A 4,927-nucleotide genomic window follows, 5' to 3' on the forward strand; every position below is an offset into this window, starting at 1 on the left:
GTGTGTGGGTGTGTGTGTGTGTGTGTGTGTGTGTGTGTGTGTGTGACGTTTTTATTGGTCCCAGAGTTTATTGTGGAATGTGTATATGAGTGTGTGTTTGAGTGTTTTTTGTGTCGGTGGGGATGTTAGGTGTGTGTACGTGAGACTGTGCGTATATCTCTTTGTCTGAGTGTGTATGTGTTGTTTTGATCGTCTTTGTGGTGTGTGTGTGTGTGTGAGGGTGTGTACGTATGTGTGCGTATGTGTGTGTATGTATGTGTGCATCTGTGTGTGTGCGTGGGAGTGTTTTGTGTGAGTGTGGGAGTGTGTGAGTGTGGGAGTGTGTGTGTGTCTCTCTGTCTGAGTGGGTGTGTTGTTTTAAATACCTTGTGGTATGTGTGTGTGTGTGTGTGTAAGCAAACGTATGTGTGTGATGGTTCATATGTATGTGTATGCCTATGTCTGTATGTGTGCGTGTGTGGCATGTGTATATGAGTATGTGTGTGTTTTTTTATCTATGGTAGGATGGTGTGTGTATGTGTGTGCACGTTTGTGTGAGTGTGTATGTGTGCGATTAATATTTGTTAGGGTGTTGTGTGTGCGCATGTGTGTGTATGTGTATATGTGTTTGTTCGTGTGTGTGCGTGAGTGCGTTTGTGAGTGCGTGTGTATGTGTGTTTGTGTGTGTTTTTGTGTCGGTGGAGATGTTAGGTGTGTGTACGTGTGACTGTGCGTATATCTATTTTTCTGAGTATGTATGTGTTGTTTTAATCGTCCTTGTGATGTGTGTGTGTGAGAGAGAGCGCAACCGTATGTATGTGTGAGGGTGTGTACATGTGTGTGCGTCTGTGTGTGTATGTATGTGTGCATCTGTGTGCATCTGTGTGTGTGCGTGGGAGTGTTTTGTGTGAATGTGGGAGTGTGTGTATACGTGAGTTTGTGTGTGTCTCTCTGTGTGTCTGAGTGAGTGTGTTGTTTTAAATACCCATTGTGGTGTGTGTGTGTGTGTGTGTAAGCAACCGTATGTGTGTGTGATGGTTCATATGTATGTGTATGTCTGTATGTGTACGTATGTTTATTTGTGTTGTGTGTTGGTGGGGGTGTTATATGTGTGTACGTGAGTTTGTGTGTGTCTCTAAATATGTTTGTGTTTGAGTTGTCATTGTGGTGCGTGTGTGTGTGAGGGAGCAACTGTATGTGTGTGCATGAGGGTGTATGTGTGTGTGAGCATGTATGTGTGTGTTGTATTTATTAGGTGTCCTTGTACGTTGGGTTTATCCAGGTGAGGTGTATGTGTGTGCATGTGTGTTCCGTGTATGTTGGTACTGGGTATGCGTTTGTATGTGTGTGTACGTGGGTATGGTTTGTGTAGTTTCCTGGTGTATATGTGTACATGTGTGTGTGCGCTGTAATTGTGAGTGATTAGTTTTGTTTGTATTGTTAGTACAGTATATGTGTGTATACGTGTGCGTGTGTTTGTGTGAGTGCGTCTATGTGGCTTGTATTTGTCGGGGAGGTGTGTCATTGTGTGTGCATGCTTCTGTGCATGTGTGCTTGTGGGTGTTTGTTGTGATTGTTGGGATTGTATTGTGTGTGTTTTTCTTTTGAGTGTGTATGTGACATTTTTACTGGGGAACAGGCGTATGGTGTTTGTATGTGTGTGTACATATGTATGCAAATATGCGTGTGTGAATATGATTTGTGGTTGCCGGAGTGGTTTGTAGGTGTGTGCATGTACCTGTTTACATATGTGTGTATGGGTGTTGGTTGTGGTTGCTACAATTGTATTGTAAGTATATATATGCGCATGTGTTCTTTCTTGAAATGTATGTGGGTTTGTGCTCTGGTGTGGAGATACTGTGATTGTGTGTGTGTGTATATATGTGTGTAAGTGTGTTCGTGTCGGAGGTTTGCATTGTATTGATGTGTGTGATTTTGCGTATCTGTGTGTCTTTGTTTTGGGCGTGCACCTGGGGAGGAGGCTTATGTTAGAGTATGTTGAGCTGTGGTCTGTATTTTTGAATAAGATTATTTTCCTTATTTATTCGTGTTTGGTCAGTGGTGTTGTCTGAGCATTGGTATAATGGGAAAACTAGGAATTTGGGAGACTTGTTTTGTGCACACAGATCTAAATGCCCACTGAGTGGTATCTGTCTTGTGGTGGGATCCCTCAATTGTTGGCGGTGGACTGTCATCCTTTCTCTGAGAGTAAGGCTCGTTTGAAACAAAACATTGGACAAATTTTGTGAGTATATTTCGAACTTTCCTTATAATGAACTTCCACAATCTAAACCCAAACCCAACACCAGTAAAAACGAATGGAAAATCATCCATGAGTTACGAAACAATCATGACATCACAATCAAAGAAGCAGATAAGGGTAGCACTGTCGTCATTATGGATACAGAACAATACAAAATCTCTGTATCTCAACTCTTACAAGACACTACGTACTATGAAAGAGTAGTCAACTACCAACAAACAAGAACAATGACCAAATTAAACACACTCATTTGCCAACATCGAAACAACTTAACAACAAAGGAAAGCGACTACCTAACAAACTTTAATTGCAAAACAAGCAACCTCTATGGACTCCCAAAAATCCACAAGAGCAAAACTATTTCTGAAGCTTGCAAAAAGTCCACTTCCACCTGTATCACTGTACCACATCCCACTGATCTCAAACTAAGACCAATTGTGGCAGGCCCAAACTGTGAAACACACAGATTAAGCAACTTTATCGATATCCTCCTGAAACCAATACTTCACCACATACCAAGTATTGTTAGAGACGACCTGGACCTACTAAATCATCTACCCAAACATGCCAATAAAGACATTTTCATTGTTTCCTTTGATGTAATAAATCTTTACACTACGATCCCACATCAATATGGACTGGAAGCCATTAAATTCTGGCTAGAAAAATACCCCAATGAGATCCCAGAAAGAATAAAAAAAGAATTCATCATCGAGGGCCTTAAGTTTATCCTTCAAAACAATTTTTTGAATTTTAATGATAACACCTACAGACAGGTATCAGGGACTGCAATGGGGACTAAAGTTGCCCCTACATATGCAAACCTGGTGATGGCCTACTTAGAATTGCAGATCTACGACAAATCCAAAACTAGATACGGCCTGTCTTTCCACCAATACCTGTTGAAGAATTGGAAACGTTACTTGGATGATTGCCTCATCCTATGGTCCCACACACTCGACCAACTCTTTGACTTCAAAACTCTAATTAACAGTGTCAACAACCATATCCAATTTACAATGGAATACAGTCAAGACCAACTTCCTTTTCTTGACATTCTCATTGTAAAAATGGGTACCAGCATTGAGACTGATATTCATTACAAACCGACTGATTCCAAGCAATACCTTCTGTTCACCTCCAATCACCCAAAACATACAAGGACAAACATTCCCTTCAACCTTGCGAGAAGAATTTGCACAATTGTTTCTAATTATAGAACTCGAAATAAAAGACTCGAAGAACTAAAGGCAATTCTCCTCGAAAGACATTACCCAGCATCATTAGTTGACAATGGAATAGAACGGGCCAAGGCAATTGCTACCCATGACCTGCGAAAACCGAAACACATACACGGCACGTTAAATAGTCTCCCATATCTCTCAACACACAATCCTAGAAATGCAGAAGCTTACACAATAATATACAAAAACATCCCACTACTGAATCAAGACCCACGTCTAAAAAGAGTACTCGCAACCCATAAAATAATAAAAAGTAAAAGACAACCCAAATCCCTAAAAAACCTACTCACGAATGCAAAATTGCCCAACACAAGCCCACCACCTACTGTCAAAAAATGTGGTCGTTCCAACTGCAGGACCTGCATCCACCTCATGGAAGGAACAACATACAGATTCCAGTCGGGACACACTTTTGTCATAAAAAATAACTTCACCTGCGCATCAAAAAATTTACTTTATGCCATAAGGTGTGAAGGGTGCCACAAAGAATACATAGGGCAAACGAGCCTTACTCTCAGAGAAAGGATGACAGTCCACCGCCAACAATTGAGGGATCCCACCACAAGACAGATACCACTCAGTGGGCATTTAGATCTGTGTGCACAAAACAAGTCTCCCAAATTCCTAGTTTTCCCATTATACCAATGCTCAGACAACACCACTGACCAAACACGAATAAATAAGGAAAATAATCTTATTCAAAAATACAGACCACAGCTCAACATACTCTAACATAAGCCTCCTCCCCAGGTGCACGCCCAAAACAAAGACACACAGATACGCAAAATCACACACATCAATACAATGCAAACCTCCGACACGAACACACTTACACACATATATACACACACACACAATCACAGTATCTCCACACCAGAGCACAAACCCACATACATTTCAAGAAAGAACACATGCGCATATATATACTTACAATACAATTGTAGCAACCACAACCAACACCCATACACACATATGTAAACAGGTACATGCACACACCTACACACCACTCCGGCAACCACAAATCATATTCACACACGCATATTTGCATACATATGTACACACACATACAAACACCATACGCCTGTTCCCCAGTAAAAATGTCACATACACACTCAAAAGAAAAACACACACAATACAATCCCAACAATCACAACAAACACCCACAAGCACACATGCACAGAAGCATGCACACACAATGACACACCTCCCCGACAAATACAAGCCACATAGACGCACTCACACAAACACACGCACACGTATACACACATATACTGTACTAACAATACAAACAAAACTAATCACTCACAATTACAGCGCACACACACATGTACACATATACACCAGGAAACTACACAAACCATACCCACGTACACACACATACAAACGCATACCCAGTACCAACATACACGGAACACACATGCACACACATACACCTCACCTG

At 41.2% G+C, this 4,927-nt stretch overlaps 1 protein-coding gene across 2 annotated transcripts in view; it reads right to left on the reverse strand.

The window, feature by feature from the left end:
* The window catches only part of LOC106877819 (beta1,4-N-acetylgalactosaminyltransferase B), a 43,157-nt gene extending 40,947 nt beyond the window's left edge, over positions 1 to 2,210 (reverse strand). The window contains exon 1 of one of the 2 annotated variants that reach the window (XM_089337560.1): positions 1 to 2,210. This exon is cut by the window's left edge and continues 208 nt beyond it. The gene's annotated coding sequence lies outside the window, so the exon portion shown is untranslated. The other variant, XM_089337563.1, reaches the window with a different exon arrangement.
* Between the last annotated feature and the right edge of the window lie 2,717 nt (positions 2,211 to 4,927).

This window comes from Octopus bimaculoides, chromosome 19, assembly GCF_046866305.1.
Source record: "Octopus bimaculoides isolate indiv1 chromosome 19, ASM4686630v1, whole genome shotgun sequence".
Classification (NCBI taxonomy): domain Eukaryota; kingdom Metazoa; phylum Mollusca; class Cephalopoda; order Octopoda; family Octopodidae; genus Octopus; species Octopus bimaculoides.